Below are 18104 nucleotides of genomic sequence, written 5' to 3'. Positions count from 1 at the left end.
TACATGGAAGGGACCCTTTGAAATTATAGACAAGATCTCCCCTGTGGCCTACAAGATCCGCATCCCCAAAGGCGGTTTGGCAGAGGGGGAAGACAAGTGGGTCCACATAAACCAGTTGAAGTGTTGCCATCCCAGGCACACTTTGCAGCAACTGGAGGAGTCCTCTGCAATCCCAGAGGGTACCGCTCCAGAGTAATTCAATTCCAACCCTAAAAGATCCTACATATAGCCTATCAAATTCTGTGTTTCTCAAGTTTATGTGTTCCTGTCTCTTAATTTAAAAAAATGTGCATGTTCATATCTGTTGAGTTCTAAAATATATATGCCACGCCACTATATCAATGGTGGGGGAGAAATGTCCATGAATAGGTATTGCCGCTCTTCCTTTGTCGTCCTAGGAGAAAGAAAACCTGGAGACTGGCCAAGGAGGACGATCCGGAGACCGGGAGCAGAGACCCGAGGGGCCCGGGGTACCGCCCAATCTTCCCATCAGGACCGGCGAGGAGAACCGATCGATCCGACCGGATGGAGAAAAAAATTCTGAACTGTGCCATCTACCGGAAGAAGATGAGGAGAACATCCCAGATCTTGCGAGTTCCATCAGTGAAACAGAATGGCCATCGCAAGAGGGGGGCTTGTGGGATGTTTTTACCCATGCATCCGAGCCCTACCAGAAAAACTGTGCATTACTGGCATTGAAAACGTCATGATGGCCAGAGCTTCCCAGAAAATGCACAGGGAAATGCATGGAGAATAGGCTGCCACCCATTTTTGCCGATGTTATGGGCACAGAAGGGCACTGCCTAAAACCACCATTGGGCTACACACAGTAGCCTGAAACCATTGCAAAAGGGGCAATGCTGATTGCCAAAAGCAACCCACAACTATTGGGAATTAATTTCTTCAATGGGCACAAAATTATTTTACTGCAGAACCACACCAATGCCATGTGCTGAACCTGGATAATATACTTCCATGTAAAATCTCTTGTTTGGAATGCATTCATTCAAGACTGATCCAAAAAATGGACGCAGTACCGATAAATACCTCAAGGCGGCGCTAGCGGTCTAACCTCTGACAGGGAAACTGCATGTCAGGAGTTGCAGGAGAGGCCTTTACATCAAAGGCTGGGAGTTAATTAAAATCTTAACCACATGCTGTTCCCAGAAGACAATCTGATTTAATTAACAGGCCAAAAGGCTGGGAACCCTTCTCACCTCAGGAAGCCCAGGAAATCACATGGTCATACTAACCAAATGCAAAGTGGCTCCCTGGTCTGCTGACCTCAGCCTCCCAGAGACCACACAATAGGCTCTTGCACTTGAATAGAATATGCTGATGTTGACTGTTGACTGTACACAAAGAGCTCCCAGCAGAAGAGACATGTGATCACTGACCCGCCCAGGTTTTAGGGGCGGACTCTAACGCTGAGGACTGAATTCAAAGCAAAATATATATTTTACAGAAACACTGATAACTTATTGGGACTAAATGACAGGAATGCACAACTTTGAGTTCCTTAAAATGGAAACTTTGCCTACAATTTAAGCCCAAACTCCAATTTGTGTGATGTTCTGGGGCAAAACCCCACTATTTACTGATATTACAGACTCTGTGTTTAAGCTAGAGACATGGGAATTTACTGGATTCTGTATGGACAGGCCGTGTATATGTGTATAATTTTTAATGAAAAACCAATGTTGCATAACCAGTTAAAAAGCGCAAAATGTTGCCATTTCTGAATGCAAGCCCCCAGGAAGAGCAGCGTTTGAACAGAGTATACCTCATGTGATATGTGATGGGTGCATGTAATTTTAAACAACTGCGTATCTGTGCAATATGTATTTGGGTCAAATATAGATTTGTGTGGAAACTGACCAGGGGAGGATCCTCTGACCCATAAAACCTACAGCATCACTCTGACTCACATTTCCTTCCCCCAATCATGGGAGAGGGGAGAATTGGGCCAATGACAAGTAGAGAGGGGCAGGCTTAGCTAGGCCCATGCACACACCCATTTTCAAAACACATAAAAAGAGACTGCTGGGACAGGTAGAGACAGTCAAATCCAGTTGCTGTGGAGCGTTTTGCCAGACCACACAACATCCAGAAGATACCAGTTCCAGACTGACTCCAGCTACATACTCCAGAACCTAGAACTTATACTTTAGAACCTAAATCAGAGGCCTAAAACCACAAGCTGAGTTCTCTGCAGCAGGCCTCAAATCATTGCAAGCTACTCACAGCCGGGTGAGCTGCTTGAATCCCTTGCCAAGAACTTTTTCTAGGACCAGTGCAGAGATCCAGGAGCCGTGCAGAGACCGCTGTATCCGGACAGACCAGACCAGTGCCAGACCAGCAGAGCAGAGACCAGACGCTGTGTGCAGAGACCGTCCGTGGCGAGACCGGAACCGAAGTCCAAAACCTGACAGATCCGTGGCGCGACCCAGACCTTCCAAATATATTGTGAGTACAGCTAGGACGGGGAAAAACCAAATCTCTTAGTTTAAAGTAATATAATTCAATACATTTAACCTAAGTAGAACTGCCTCCTAACTGTCACTTGTCATTTTGTAAAGCTGCACCACTGTCATTTGTCAATTCTGCAGCTGCAAAGCTGTCACCTGTCATTTTGAGTTTACTTTAAATCCGAAAAACGACCTTTACAAAATCGTTCATATCTCTGGAACCTTTTGGGCAACGAACTTGGTTTAACTTTCCTCTGAAAGCTTAGAATCTAAGCTTTCCAACAAGCCTAGAACCAACTTTTATATACTTTATATACTTTTATATCCTTATACTTTTTCCGCAATCACGATTCACGCACTTGCGAATTTTACCGCAATTTGCGATTTGGTTAAAAATCCAGCCACGTGTAACCATCAGCAGTCATTTCTTTCCTTGCTAAAAATTTGTTTGCCTCTTAATCACCATCTCTGAGTCATTGCTAAAGTGAGCCTGAACTCATCCCAAGTATCTCTCACTCACTCTGAACCTCCTAAAGGGAATTAAAAGCATTTTCAGCATATTTCTCACTTCATTGCCACCACATTCAAAGCACTTGGGCCTGTGTTTTAAAACTCATACCGGTTTTCTCTAAGCTTGCTGGGGTGGGAATTGAATTTCGTATTGTATTTGATTGCATTCCTGAGAACTGTGTGTGTTACTTCCATCTCCTTGCATTGCATATAGGGGCGGGAGGTGCGGGGGTGAATTGCCATCAGGGGAAAAGTGAACATATGATATCTTGTGAAACCATATTAGTTAGTTTCTGCACTGCATTTTCATTCAACATTGCATCCATTTGAAATCATAAAAGTAGTTTTGCTACTTTATCCATCCTATACTAACTCCTCATTGATTGTAAAGAAGTGTGCTAGTGCCAGATTACCCATTGTTGATCAACATTATATGTCTAAGTGTACTATCAGATATTAATTTATTATAAAGTGTGATATATATATATATATATATATATATATTGTTTAAATTCTCAAATAAACCTTTTAAACTTGCAAAACAGAACTACTTCTTGGCTCAGTGGGGTCAGGGGGATTCTAAGAGAGGGGTGTTATTTAGGGGTAGTGTCAGGAATGGCACTCTGTCAAGAGTGGCACAGGGTACCCAGGTAGGTTTTGGGTGGCTGTGCCGAAGTAAGGTAGCAGATAAGCACACACAGCAGGGAGTTAAACAAGAAAGAAGAGTAGGAAACTGTAGCTGTGAGCCAAAAAGGGGAAAAAGATACAAAGGTACAAACAAACTGGATTCCCTCTTGGGGTGTATGCTGAAATGGGAAAGAGTGTTCCACGAACCTTAGGAAACTCCAGCCTTCTGCACAGATTGCTATAACAGAGGCCCACACTGTATGCTCATGGCTGGGAACAACAGCAGTGGGTGTCTGTAACACTGAAAACACGACAAGGGAAGGGGCAGAGGTTGCCTGCCGGAAACCAACAGGCAAGCTCTGTACAAAGGGATTACATAAAACACATGAGAAGACAGGAACAGATATATCCAGCGAAAAGGAAGTCAATGAGTAATCTAGCAGAAGGAAATGAAGGAAAGGCAGTTAGACTGAAGTAGATAACCTAAGGTGGAGTACAGAGGACTCAAGGAAGAGAACAAGGGAGCAACAGTCAGGAAAACAGAAGGGCTGCAAAGTAGGAAGCAGGTCTGCAGTCAAGAGTGGGACTAGGTGCAGGCAAACTGTAGTGGACTGCGGAGGACTGTAGTAGGCTGCAAGGAGTCCAGAAGAATAGGACAGAGAGAGATTAGTAGGAGGCGACAGACAGAGAGCCCAAAAAAATAGGGCCGTGAGGTAGGGAGCCCAGAGGAGCAGGGCTGTAGGCAGCTAAGTGTAAAACAGGCTGTACTGCAGAGGAGTGTAGCAAGCCGCAAGGCAGGGAGCCCAGAGGACACGGGCTGTAGGCAGCAGAGGGAGCAGGCGGCAAGGAAGGAGCCCAGAGGACAAGGGCTGTAGGCAGCGAAGAGGTGCAGGCTGCAAGGTAGGGAGCCCAGAAGACAAGGGCTTGGAGACAGCAGAGGGTTGCAGGCTGTAGGGCAGGGAGCCCAGAGAACAAGGACTGTAGGCAGCCGGAGTGAGGCAGGCTGCAGGGCAGGAAGCCCAGAGGACAAGGACTGTAGGCAGCCGGAATGAGGCAGGCTGCAAGGCAAGGAGCCCAGAAGAGCAGGGCAGCAAGGAATGTGCCCAGAGGAGCAGAGCCGCTGGCTGTAGAAGGCTGCAGAGGACTGTAGTAGGCTGCAAGGCAGGGAGCCCGGAAAGGGCACTGGATCAAAACAGGATAATGCAGCAACAGGAACAGCTTACAAAGTAGCTGGTCAAGGCAAACAGGAGCGGGGAGATCTCAAGATGCAAGACACTGTGCTCCTGCAGGCAGCTGCTTATATACAGCCCTGCCCTGTTCTGAGGCAGGCTAATTGACAGCACCTGGGGCAGTACACCTGATGACAATCTGCCTCCTCCCTCTCTGGTCCTGAGCAGGTGGAAGCAGCACTGGCCGCTAGGGCTTCTGGGGATTGTGTTCCCAATAACGATGAATGAGAATAGCCAGGAATTGAGGACTGTAGCCAGGTGCATTATGGTAAATGTAGTTAATTGAATAAAATAAGAAAGAACCAAAGTTGAGCAAATGGAAATAAAAGACCAAGGCGTGAAAAGGAGTTGTTCAAGGAGTATTAGGAGCATAAATGAGTACCAGGTAGTCCATGATGGTTGCCAATGCATGTGCCAGCGGAGCGGGCATGACAGTATGCCCCTCTCCATGCCCCTCTCCAGGCCCCCTGAAGACTGACCAACAAGAAGAGCACGTCCAAGGCCTGTCACACCACGAGAGAGTCTTTTACCGAAAAGGCACATCACGAAGCACCAAAAACTGTTTAATGCTGCAAGGTGAGAGTCTTGAAGGGAGGAGACATTACCAATGTTTCGAACCTTTGAGGTGGAATTCAGAAAAGACGTCTTCTTAGGGACCCAAAATCCAACAGTGCGTTCATGAACTGAGGAACTGTGGAGATGTGCTGCAGGCTCCATGGCATACATTGCTTTGAAAGAAGAAAGAAGTGGTCTTCCTTAGGACTGGCAACAATACCGTGCTGAAAGGTGGAACCAGAGATTCAGCTGAATTGGTTGCTCTAGGACGGTCGTCCAAATTGTCAGAAGCAGCAATGGCAACATGAGGATTAGCGACAGAGACTTCAGGAGTAACAAAAGTTGCAGGAACACCATGAGTTGCAGGAAGATCAGGAATGGCAGTAGGAAGTTCAGATGCTGTAACAGCTGGAAGTATAGGTGTCACAGGAGCACCAGCCAACAGGGATGCAACTGAGACTGATGGCGTTGTGACTGGTAGTTTAGGTGCTGCAGAGGCACCAACAGGATCTACCGGAGCTGTTGCCTTAATAGGAGAACTTTTAACTGGCTTTGCAACAGGTACTGCCCTTGCAGGCAGAGAGGAGGGGGGTGCTTCGACTGCAGTAGGAGTGATCTGAGATGAGGCATCAGTAGCAGATTCAGGAGTACTAGCAGGGGGAGCAGCAGAGATTGGGCTGGCAGATCTTGTAACAAGTAGCATGGTGGATGTAGGACCAGGAAAGGGTAAGCCTTCCGAAGGCTGGCCTGCAAAGTCTTGTGTGCCCAAGTTGATACATGGATCTGGGGTATTGACAGTAGGCAAAGTTGGATTCCAGACAGGTACTGGGTATGTTTCAGGATCTGACTCATGGTCAGGAGTGCCAATGTTCATAGAAGTAGAGTACATCTCAGATCTGGTCACTTCAGTAGAGGCTGTAAGTGGGAGTAAAGGACTGACATCAAGGGCAAGAATGGAACAATCCTTTGACTCAGTGGAATGTCCAGTCAGATGATTACACTTGATCTTTGGGGTAATGGCCGTGTGAGCGATCTGGCCCACTGGAGGAGTCCATTCTTCACTATCTGAACGACAGCCTGTGCTACTGTGGCTAGTAAGTGAATGAGCAGTGTCAAGCTTTAACTGGTATGTATATGCAAAGTTCAGGTCTTCCAACTGCTCTGTATAAGTCTGTATCCTCTTCTGTGTTACCAGTACAGGCCTTAATCGGTTAAACTCTAAAGACAGAATGTCGGGTGTTGGACATAGTGTCAGATGGTCTGGTAGATTGTGTCCCTAAGCTAGATTCTTATAATACAGATAGACAAATTCATCATAGAGGTCTTCGGTCTGTCTTTTAAGGCTTAAGAGTTGTTCTTGTAACAGGTATGTTCCATTAGCCTGTCCTACAGCTTCAGAACCTGGTGTAGCATAAAATTTGGGTTTTGAAAAACTGTGGCTTTGAAAAACCTTGCTCCACCAGGGCGACTCCTTACAATCCCGATAGTTATACGTGCAAGATTAAAAGTTTCAAAATCCGGTCAATGAAGTCGCAGGTCAACTGTATAAGGACGGTAAAAAGCCTAACCGTCCCATACGTTGAAGAAATTAATTAATGAAAATACAGGACTCTGCGCCAACAACTCAAGTTGAGTTAAATCTTAGATTATGCTTTATTGATCATCCATGACCATTGAGCCCATAATTGATAACATGTTTCGGCTCCACTGAGCCTTTTTCAAATCCGGGCTACCCATAATTGTAATATAGGACATACAATATATCATAGTCAAAAAACAATTTGTATGAACGACATCATAAAGTATAACATAATACCAGTTTTCAAATATCGTGACCACAAAATATGCATAATAACATGAAAGAAATTAGACAGAAAAACAAGGATGGGCAAAAGGGAAGGGTTCATGGGTGTAGAAAAATAGGCAAACATATCATAATACATTGTTATGTTTGAGTAAACAGAAAAAGAGCACAAAAAACAGAAACAAAAACACAAACAAAAAGAAAAAAGAACCCATTAGTAATCATTATTCTTCAATTCATTGAATAATATAACCAAATTCTGCAATGGTCCCTTGAGACAAACTGACAACTTGGTGGATGTCCTTACCCGAAATTTGATGTAACCAGTTCTTATGACTATTTGTCCATGTAGTAGTAACGGGGTACAATCCCCAATATCAATCTAAACAAAAAATGTAAGTAGCGAAGGTAAATAAAACTGATTGTCCAATTTAGAATATACATTAATTGTGTATATCAAGGTTGCCTGTGGCAACTAGGCATTTTCATGAGAATAAATCCCGCCCTTCACCAAACGGGCAAAACAACTCTTCTTAATGGTCACAGGCCATTTCTGCCTTATTCAAAACAATTCATTATAAGTTCCGTAGTGAAGACAATTGTAATTAACCATCATTACGTGAAATGATGACGCATTTCCAATTATAGAACACGTATATCAAGTACGGAAAGCACAACATATAGCTTATTTTGTTGCTACTCGTCAAGTACCATTAAAGCTAAATCTCATTGAAAAGTAAACCATGAGATAAGCGGTCCTCTCTTACCAGTTCCTGGAACACAAACAGTCACACGCGTCGGCAGGTAAGCCGAACGCTTACCAGGTATGCCTTCTTATACTAGGCGTCATCACTGTGCGCGGTTACCATGGCGACGCAAGGACAAGCGTCGTCATTGAAAACCGCATTCTATCCCCCAGCATTCTACAAATTACATATGCTATATAATTCAAAATATTTGAATAAAGCCTGAGAAACTAACAAAGCATGTATACGCTTCTCCTGACCCAATTTATATTTGTTGAATACTTAAATGGTTACTATCACAGTAATGTATAATCACGGGCACTAATGCACCTAACTACAAAAGGTTGGTGAGCATTACACGCAACATTCAAATAACATACTGAGCTACCAATTATGATGGGGTATCCCTTTAACAACACCCTGAAATACATGTAACCTCCTAATAAACAATGAGCCGTGTTCTAAATCAAGTATAACAATGAAAATTATTCGAGCTTGAGAAGCCAGATTGCAATGTACTACATCTCACAAGAATGAAACCATTTCATTATCTGTATTAAGTCCTGTATTTGTCGAATTGAAGTAACAAATTGCTCTTGCTTCCGCTTGTCGTAACGCCTTCACTCTGTCACCACCTCTTTTGTTCAAGGATACTTGTTTAAGACCAATGAATCTAATTTCCGATTTGAGATGTAGCTGATGTGTTTTTTGCCAATGTTCAGCTAACGGAAGTGATGGGTCTTGACTGCCAATTTTGGCTAAATGTTCACGGATACGGATTCTCAACTGTCTCTTGGTGCTACCAATATATAGTTTGTGGCAGACACAGATGATGCCATATACTACAAAAGTTGTTTTGCAATTAATTCCTTGTTTAATGATCCAACATTTTCCATTTTTATCTTCGAATTCCGTTGTTCTTTGGTATGCATATTTACATTGTGGACAGACTCCACATTTCCTGAAACCAGAATCTTTCTTGTGTAACCATGTACCTTGAGTAGTGCTCTCAATGTCCGGTAATAACGATGGACTAAGGATAGATTTAAGTGTATTTGCTCTTCTGAAGGTAATGCGTGGATGATCACTCACAAACTCACCAATATGACTGTCCAATTTAAGTAGGTACCAATGTTTGTTCAAAATTTTTCGTAATCTCTGGTGGTCTGAACAATATTGAGTGATAAAGCTAATCGGCATGTTAGCTTCCAAATTATTCCCTTGTCTCTGTCTCAAAGTATCCTGCTGCTGCATCAATTTGGTTCTCTTATATGCTTTACTTATGTCTTTTTGGGCATATCCCCTCCTTCTAAAACGTCGTTGTAATAGATTACATTCCTCTTCAAATTTTAAGTTACTATTACAATTTCGTCTCGCTCTGATATATTCACCCAATGGTATATTGGTGATAGTTGGTCGAAAATGACAACTTTTAGCATGTAATATTGAGTTAACTTCAGTTGGTTTTCTGAATGTAGTTGTTTGTAGTACTTGATCTTCCAAATATATTGTCAAGTCCAGAAAATGTATCCGCTGTTTGTTGCATTCTCCAGTAAATTGAATATCAAAACAATTAAGATTTAACTTGTCCACAAATGCGTGAAATTCCTCTATGCTACTATCGACGATGCAAAAAACATCGTCGATGTACCTTGTCCAAAATTGGATTTTCTCAATGAAAAATGATTCAGTGTATATTGCTTTGTCTTCCAACATCCCCATGAAGATATTCGCCAATGCTGGGGCATATTTAGTACCCATAGCTACCCCCTTGGTCTGTTGGTATACCTTGTTGTCAAAGGTAAAGACATTGAGATCAAACGTGAGATGTAACATTTCTTTAATCATGTTCAAATGGTTGTAATACGAGGCTGACTCATGCCTGAAAGTATAGTCAACTGCAATCATGGCCCATTTATGCTGAATAGACGTGTACAGTGCCTTCACATCTAGAGTCGCTAGAAGGAAGGTACTCTGCCAAGTAAAGTTTTTTAGTTTCCGTATAAGGCTGGTGGAATCTTGCAAATATGAATGAAGTGACATAGCCCTTGGTTTGAGTAATAGATCCAGATATTCCGAGATATTCTCTGTGACCCACCCAATCCCACTCATGATCGGGCGGCCCTCTGGTATCCTTTCATAGGGTTTATGTATTTTCGGTAAGAAGTACATTGTTGGAGTTACCGGTTCTTTTATCCATAAATAAGTGCGTTCATCATCCGTTATCAATCCTTTTCTATGCCAATTGAGTATGTGCGCTTCAACTTGCTCCAATGCTGATTTTCGAAAATCATCCGTTCTTAATTCATAGCACCCAGGGGTATTTAAATGTCTGGATGCCATTTCCAAATAATCCTCCCGATCCATTAGCACAATATTGCCTCCCTTGTCAGCCTCTTTAATTACTGTCCGTGAATCCAATTTAAGCGAAACAAGTGCTTTCCTTTCCGATTTAGTTAAATTGTTCTGAGTAATCCAATTCTTATGTTTTTTACAATTAAGATTATATAGATCTCGTGAAACTGCTTGTTGAAAAGTGTCAATGACGTTGTCAGATGCCAACTGTGGCATGAATTTTGAACGTACTTTAAGTTCCTTTGTGGTAAGGGTATCAGATTTTATCTTGAGTTCATCTAATAAGTGAAATACATGATATTGATCACCTTCGGTCAATGAACGCAATGTATATGTATCTTCAATATCCTGGATCGACTTATCACTGATAAGTATGCTAGCCTCTTCAGGTTGAAAATCACCCGGTGCTTTGGTTGCAAAATATTTTTTTAACTTCAATTTTCTGGTAAATTTAAATAAATCGATTTGTACGTCCAATGGACTGAAGTTACATGTGGGTGCAAAGGATAAACCCTTGTTAAGAAGAAGTCTTTCCTCTTGAGATATAGTTTTTTTAGACAAATTGAGAACAAGATCATCTGTTATTTGTTGGTGCTCATCTCCTTGGAGCTGGCCCTGGTTTGTCTCTTGTTTGCTTGTAAGCTTCCTATGTTGCCGTCGTTTTCTACACCCCCTCCTTCCTCTTCTCCTAGCACAGGTGTCAAAATACCCATAGTTGGTGGTAGCTGAAAACGGACTGTTTTCTGAGTAGAATTACGATTCCCTTTCTTGTATCTTTTGATCTGATTCAAGTATCCTCTTTGTTCAATTGATTTGGAACTAGCATTAGCTTGGTTGTCTTGGTCTGAGTCTGCATCAGAACTGGCCGATGATGTATTGGGGGTTGAGTTTCTGGACATTGGTTTTGAACTTGAGTCATATTTGGTTTGGAATGTATATACACGATCTTCCCTGTAATCACGTTCATCTCTATAGCTTTTCCGTAATTTCCTTATTTTTACTTCATCTTGATATATTTGCAACAGTTCATACATCTTCTCATAGTTTTTGGCTTTAGTATCCTCATTAGATTTCATCTCAGCAATTTCTTTGCGTATGCCTTCTATACCATCTAATGCCCTTTTATGCTCCCTAGTGGCATGTTCAATCAATAGGTCAATCATCTTCATGGAGCTGTTGCTCAAATTAGCTTCCCAGCCTTCTGCTAAATCTTTATCCAATTCATTGTTGAAATTTGGAAATATAAGAATCCTCAAACCCCTAGGTACTCTTTCATTAGCGACATAATTCTCAAGTGATACTTTTTCCCAGTACTTGTCAATTTCCTTTTTCGATATTCTTTCCAGTTTTATAAATTTCGAACGTAAATCTTCTCGTTTCGTAGCCATACTTGAAAATGCATGTGACATATCCCCTCGGGGGGTAAACAGGTTTTTAGTTTCTTCTTCACGGTTCTTCATATATGCTGCCATCATAGAAGAATGTTAATAAAGGTAACGGGTCAGCCCAATTTGCAAGTTAAGTAAAGTTTTGAAAAACTGTGGCTTTGAAAAACCTTGCTCCACCAGGGCGACTCCTTACAATCCCGATAGTTATACGTGCAAGATTAAAAGTTTCAAAATCCGGTCAATGAAGTCGCAGGTCAACTGTATAAGGACGGTAAAAAGCCTAACCGTCCCATACGTTGAAGAAATTAATTAATGAAAATACAGGACTCTGCGCCAACAACTCAAGTTGAGTTAAATCTTAGATTATGCTTTATTGATCATCCATGACCATTGAGCCCATAATTGATAACATGTTTCGGCTCCACTGAGCCTTTTTCAAATCCGGGCTACCCATAATTGTAATATAGGACATACAATATATCATAGTCAAAAAACAATTTGTATGAACGACATCATAAAGTATAACATAATACCAGTTTTCAAATATCGTGACCACAAAATATGCATAATAACATGAAAGAAATTAGACAGAAAAACAAGGATGGGCAAAAGGGAACGGTTCATGGGTGTAGAAAAATAGGCAAACATATCATAATACATTGTTATGTTTGAGTAAACAGAAAAAGAGCACAAAAAACAGAAACAAAAACACAAACAAAAAGAAAAAAGAACCCATTAGTAATCATTATTCTTCAATTCATTGAATAATATAACCAAATTCTGCAATGGTCCCTTGAGACAAACTGACAACTTGGTGGATGTCCTTACCCGAAATTTGATGTAACCAGTTCTTATGACTATTTGTCCATGTAGTAGTAACGGGGTACAATCCCCAATATCAATCTAAACAAAAAATGTAAGTAGCGAAGGTAAATAAAACTGATTGTCCAATTTAGAATATACATTAATTGTGTATATCAAGGTTGCCTGTGGCAACTAGGCATTTTCATGAGAATAAATCCCTGACAACAAGGTATACCAACAGACCAAGGGGGTAGCTATGGGTACTAAATATGCCCCAGCATTGGCGAATATCTTCATGGGGATGTTGGAAGACAAAGCAATATACACTGAATCATTTTTCATTGAGAAAATCCAATTTTGGACAAGGTACATCGACGATGTTTTTTGCATCGTCGATAGTAGCATAGAGGAATTTCACGCATTTGTGGACAAGTTAAATCTTAATTGTTTTGATATTCAATTTACTGGAGAATGCAACAAACAGCGGATACATTTTCTGGACTTGACAATATATTTGGAAGATCAAGTACTACAAACAACTACATTCAGAAAACCAACTGAAGTTAACTCAATATTACATGCTAAAAGTTGTCATTTTCGACCAACTATCACCAATATACCATTGGGTGAATATATCAGAGCGAGACGAAATTGTAATAGTAACTTAAAATTTGAAGAGGAATGTAATCTATTACAACGACGTTTTAGAAGGAGGGGATATGCCCAAAAAGACATAAGTAAAGCATATAAGAGAACCAAATTGATGCAGCAGCAGGATACTTTGAGACAGAGACAAGGGAATAATTTGGAAGCTAACATGCCGATTAGCTTTATCACTCAATATTGTTCAGACCACCAGAGATTACGAAAAATTTTGAACAAACATTGGTACCTACTTAAATTGGACAGTCATATTGGTGAGTTTGTGAGTGATCATCCACGCATTACCTTCAGAAGAGCAAATACACTTAAATCTATCCTTAGTCCATCGTTATTACCGGACATTGAGAGCACTACTCAAGGTACATGGTTACACAAGAAAGATTCTGGTTTCAGGAAATGTGGAGTCTGTCCACAATGTAAATATGCATACCAAAGAACAACGGAATTCGAAGATAAAAATGGAAAATGTTGGATCATTAAACAAGGAATTAATTGCAAAACAACTTTTGTAGTATATGGCATCATCTGTGTCTGCCACAAACTATATATTGGTAGCACCAAGAGACAGTTGAGAATCCGTATCCGTGAACATTTAGCCAAAATTGGCAGTCAAGACCCATCACTTCCGTTAGCTGAACATTGGCAAAAAACACATCAGCTACATCTCAAATCGGAAATTAGATTCATTGGTCTTAAACAAGTATCCTTGAACAAAAGAGGTGGTGACAGAGTGAAGGCGTTACGACAAGCGGAAGCAAGAGCAATTTGTTACTTCAATTCGACAAATACAGGACTTAATACAGATAATGAAATGGTTTCATTCTTGTGAGATGTAGTACATTGCAATCTGGCTTCTCAAGCTCGAATAATTTTCATTGTTATACTTGATTTAGAACACGGCTCATTGTTTATTAGGAGGTTACATGTATTTCAGGGTGTTGTTAAAGGGATACCCCATCATAATTGGTAGCTCAGTATGTTATTTGAATGTTGCGTGTAATGCTCACCAACCTTTTGTAGTTAGGTGCATTAGTGCCCGTGATTATACATTACTGTGATAGTAACCATTTAAGTATTCAACAAATATAAATTGGGTCAGGAGAAGCGTATACATGCTTTGTTAGTTTCTCAGGCTTTATTCAAATATTTTGAATTATATAGCATATGTAATTTGTAGAATGCTGGGGGATAGAATGCGGTTTTCAATGACGACGCTTGTCCTTGCGTCGCCATGGTAACCGCGCACAGTGATGACGCCTAGTATAAGAAGGCATACCTGGTAAGCGTTCGGCTTACCTGCCGACGCGTGTGACTGTTTGTGTTCCAGGAACTGGTAAGAGAGGACCGCTTATCTCATGGTTTACTTTTCAATGAGATTTAGCTTTAATGGTACTTGACGAGTAGCAACAAAATAAGCTATATGTTGTGCTTTCCGTACTTGATATACGTGTTCTATAATTGGAAATGCGTCATCATTTCACGTAATGATGGTTAATTACAATTGTCTTCACTACGGAACTTATAATGAATTGTTTTGAATAAGGCAGAAATGGCCTGTGACCATTAAGAAGAGTTGTTTTGCCCGTTTGGTGAAGGGCGGGATTTATTCTCATGAAAATGCCTAGTTGCCACAGGCAACCTTGATATACACAATTAATGTATATTCTAAATTGGACAATCAGTTTTATTTACCTTCGCTACTTACATTTTTTGTTTAGATTGATATTGGGGATTGTACCCCGTTACTACTACATGGACAAATAGTCATAAGAACTGGTTACATCAAATTTCGGGTAAGGACATCCACCAAGTTGTCAGTTTGTCTCAAGGGACCATTGCAGAATTTGGTTATATTATTCAATGAATTGAAGAATAATGATTACTAATGGGTTCTTTTTTCTTTTTGTTTGTGTTTTTGTTTCTGTTTTTTGTGCTCTTTTTCTGTTTACTCAAACATAACAATGTATTATGATATGTTTGCCTATTTTTCTACACCCATGAACCCTTCCCTTTTGCCCATCCTTGTTTTTCTGTCTAATTTCTTTCATGTTATTATGCATATTTTGTGGTCACGATATTTGAAAACTGGTATTATGTTATACTTTATGATGTCGTTCATACAAATTGTTTTTTGACTATGATATATTGTATGTCCTATATTACAATTATGGGTAGCCCGGATTTGAAAAAGGCTCAGTGGAGCCGAAACATGTTATCAATTATGGGCTCAATGGTCATGGATGATCAATAAAGCATAATCTAAGATTTAACTCAACTTGAGTTGTTGGCGCAGAGTCCTGTATTTTCATTAATTAATTTCTTCAACGTATGGGACGGTTAGGCTTTTTACCGTCCTTATACAGTTGACCTGCGACTTCATTGACCGGATTTTGAAACTTTTAATCTTGCACGCATAACTATCGGGATTGTAAGGAGTCGCCCTGGTGGAGCAAGGTTTTTCAAAGCCACAGTTTTTCAAAACTTTACTTAACTTGCAAATTGGGCTGACCCGTTACCTTTATTAACATTCTTCTATGATGGCAGCATATATGAAGAACCGTGAAGAAGAAACTAAAAACCTGTTTACCCCCCGAGGGGATATGTCACATGCATTTTCAAGTATGGCTACGAAACGAGAAGATTTACGTTCGAAATTTATAAAACTGGAAAGAATATCGAAAAAGGAAATTGACAAGTACTGGGAAAAAGTATCACTTGAGAATTATGTCGCTAATGAAAGAGTACCTAGGGGTTTGAGGATTCTTATATTTCCAAATTTCAACAATGAATTGGATAAAGATTTAGCAGAAGGCTGGGAAGCTAATTTGAGCAACAGCTCCATGAAGATGATTGACCTATTGATTGAACATGCCACTAGGGAGCATAAAAGGGCATTAGATGGTATAGAAGGCATACGCAAAGAAATTGCTGAGATGAAATCTAATGAGGATACTAAAGCCAAAAACTATGAGAAGATGTATGAACTGTTGCAAATATATCAAGATGAAGTAAAAATAAGGAAATTACGGAAAAGCTATAGAGATGAACGTGATTACAGGGAAGATCGTGTATATACATTCCAAACCAAATATGACTCAAGTTCAAAACCAATGTCCAGAAACTCAACCCCCAATACATCATCGGCCAGTTCTGATGCAGACTCAGACCAAGACAACCAAGCTAATGCTAGTTCCAAATCAATTGAACAAAGAGGATACTTGAATCAGATCAAAAGATACAAGAAAGGGAATCGTAATTCTACTCAGAAAACAGTCCGTTTTCAGCTACCACCAACTATGGGTATTTTGACACCTGTGCTAGGAGAAGAGGAAGGAGGGGGTGTAGAAAACGACGGCAACATAGGAAGCTTACAAGCAAACAAGAGACAAACCAGGGCCAGCTCCAAGGAGATGAGCACCAACAAATAACAGATGATCTTGTTCTCAATTTGTCTAAAAAAACTATATCTCAAGAGGAAAGACTTCTTCTTAACAAGGGTTTATCCTTTGCACCCACATGTAACTTCAGTCCATTGGACGTACAAATCGATTTATTTAAATTTACCAGAAAATTGAAGTTAAAAAAATATTTTGCAACCAAAGCACCGGGTGATTTTCAACCTGAAGAGGCTAGCATACTTATCAGTGATAAGTCGATCCAGGATATTGAAGATACATATACATTGCGTTCATTGACCGAAGGTGATCAATATCATGTATTTCACTTATTAGATGAACTCAAGATAAAATCTGATACCCTTACCACAAAGGAACTTAAAGTACGTTCAAAATTCATGCCACAGTTGGCATCTGACAACGTCATTGACACTTTTCAACAAGCAGTTTCACGAGATCTATATAATCTTAATTGTAAAAAACATAAGAATTGGATTACTCAGAACAATTTAACTAAATCGGAAAGGAAAGCACTTGTTTCGCTTAAATTGGATTCACGGACAGTAATTAAAGAGGCTGACAAGGGAGGCAATATTGTGCTAATGGATCGGGAGGATTATTTGGAAATGGCATCCAGACATTTAAATACCCCTGGGTGCTATGAATTAAGAACGGATGATTTTCGAAAATCAGCATTGGAGCAAGTTGAAGCGCACATACTCAATTGGCATAGAAAAGGATTGATAACGGATGATGAACGCACTTATTTATGGATAAAAGAACCGGTAACTCCAACAATGTACTTCTTACCGAAAATACATAAACCCTATGAAAGGATACCAGAGGGCCGCCCGATCATGAGTGGGATTGGGTGGGTCACAGAGAATATCTCGGAATATCTGGATCTATTACTCAAACCAAGGGCTATGTCACTTCATTCATATTTGCAAGATTCCACCAGCCTTATACGGAAACTAAAAAACTTTACTTGGCAGAGTACCTTCCTTCTAGCGACTCTAGATGTGAAGGCACTGTACACGTCTATTCAGCATAAATGGGCCATGATTGCAGTTGACTATACTTTCAGGCATGAGTCAGCCTCGTATTACAACCATTTGAACATGATTAAAGAAATGTTACATCTCACGTTTGATCTCAATGTCTTTACCTTTGACAACAAGGTATACCAACAGACCAAGGGGGTAGCTATGGGTACTAAATATGCCCCAGCATTGGCGAATATCTTCATGGGGATGTTGGAAGACAAAGCAATATACACTGAATCATTTTTCATTGAGAAAATCCAATTTTGGACAAGGTACATCGACGATGTTTTTTGCATCGTCGATAGTAGCATAGAGGAATTTCACGCATTTGTGGACAAGTTAAATCTTAATTGTTTTGATATTCAATTTACTGGAGAATGCAACAAACAGCGGATACATTTTCTGGACTTGACAATATATTTGGAAGATCAAGTACTACAAACAACTACATTCAGAAAACCAACTGAAGTTAACTCAATATTACATGCTAAAAGTTGTCATTTTCGACCAACTA

General features: G+C 40.5%; 2 long non-coding RNA genes across 2 annotated transcripts; one reads left to right on the top strand and one right to left on the bottom strand.

Moving 5' to 3' along the window:
- Window positions 1-7007: 7007 nt before the first annotated feature.
- On the bottom strand, window positions 7008-8798 carry LOC138516509 (uncharacterized). Its single transcript, XR_011282280.1, has 2 exons — window positions 7501-8798; window positions 7008-7118 (listed from the first exon to the last, which is right to left on the bottom strand). It is a non-coding gene; the product is annotated as an uncharacterized lncRNA (long non-coding RNA).
- Window positions 8799-13644: 4846 nt separating this feature from the next.
- On the top strand, window positions 13645-15435 carry LOC138516508 (uncharacterized). The gene is made up of 2 exons (XR_011282279.1): window positions 13645-14942; window positions 15325-15435. It is a non-coding gene; the product is annotated as an uncharacterized lncRNA (long non-coding RNA).
- Window positions 15436-18104: the final 2669 nt, after the last annotated feature.

This window comes from Ambystoma mexicanum, chromosome 6q (genome assembly GCF_040938575.1).
Source record: "Ambystoma mexicanum isolate Mex_15411 chromosome 6q, UKY_AmexF1_1, whole genome shotgun sequence".
Classification (NCBI taxonomy): domain Eukaryota; kingdom Metazoa; phylum Chordata; class Amphibia; order Caudata; family Ambystomatidae; genus Ambystoma; species Ambystoma mexicanum.
Note: the sequence above shows the minus strand (reverse complement) of the source record. Positions and strands in the feature narration are given on the sequence as shown.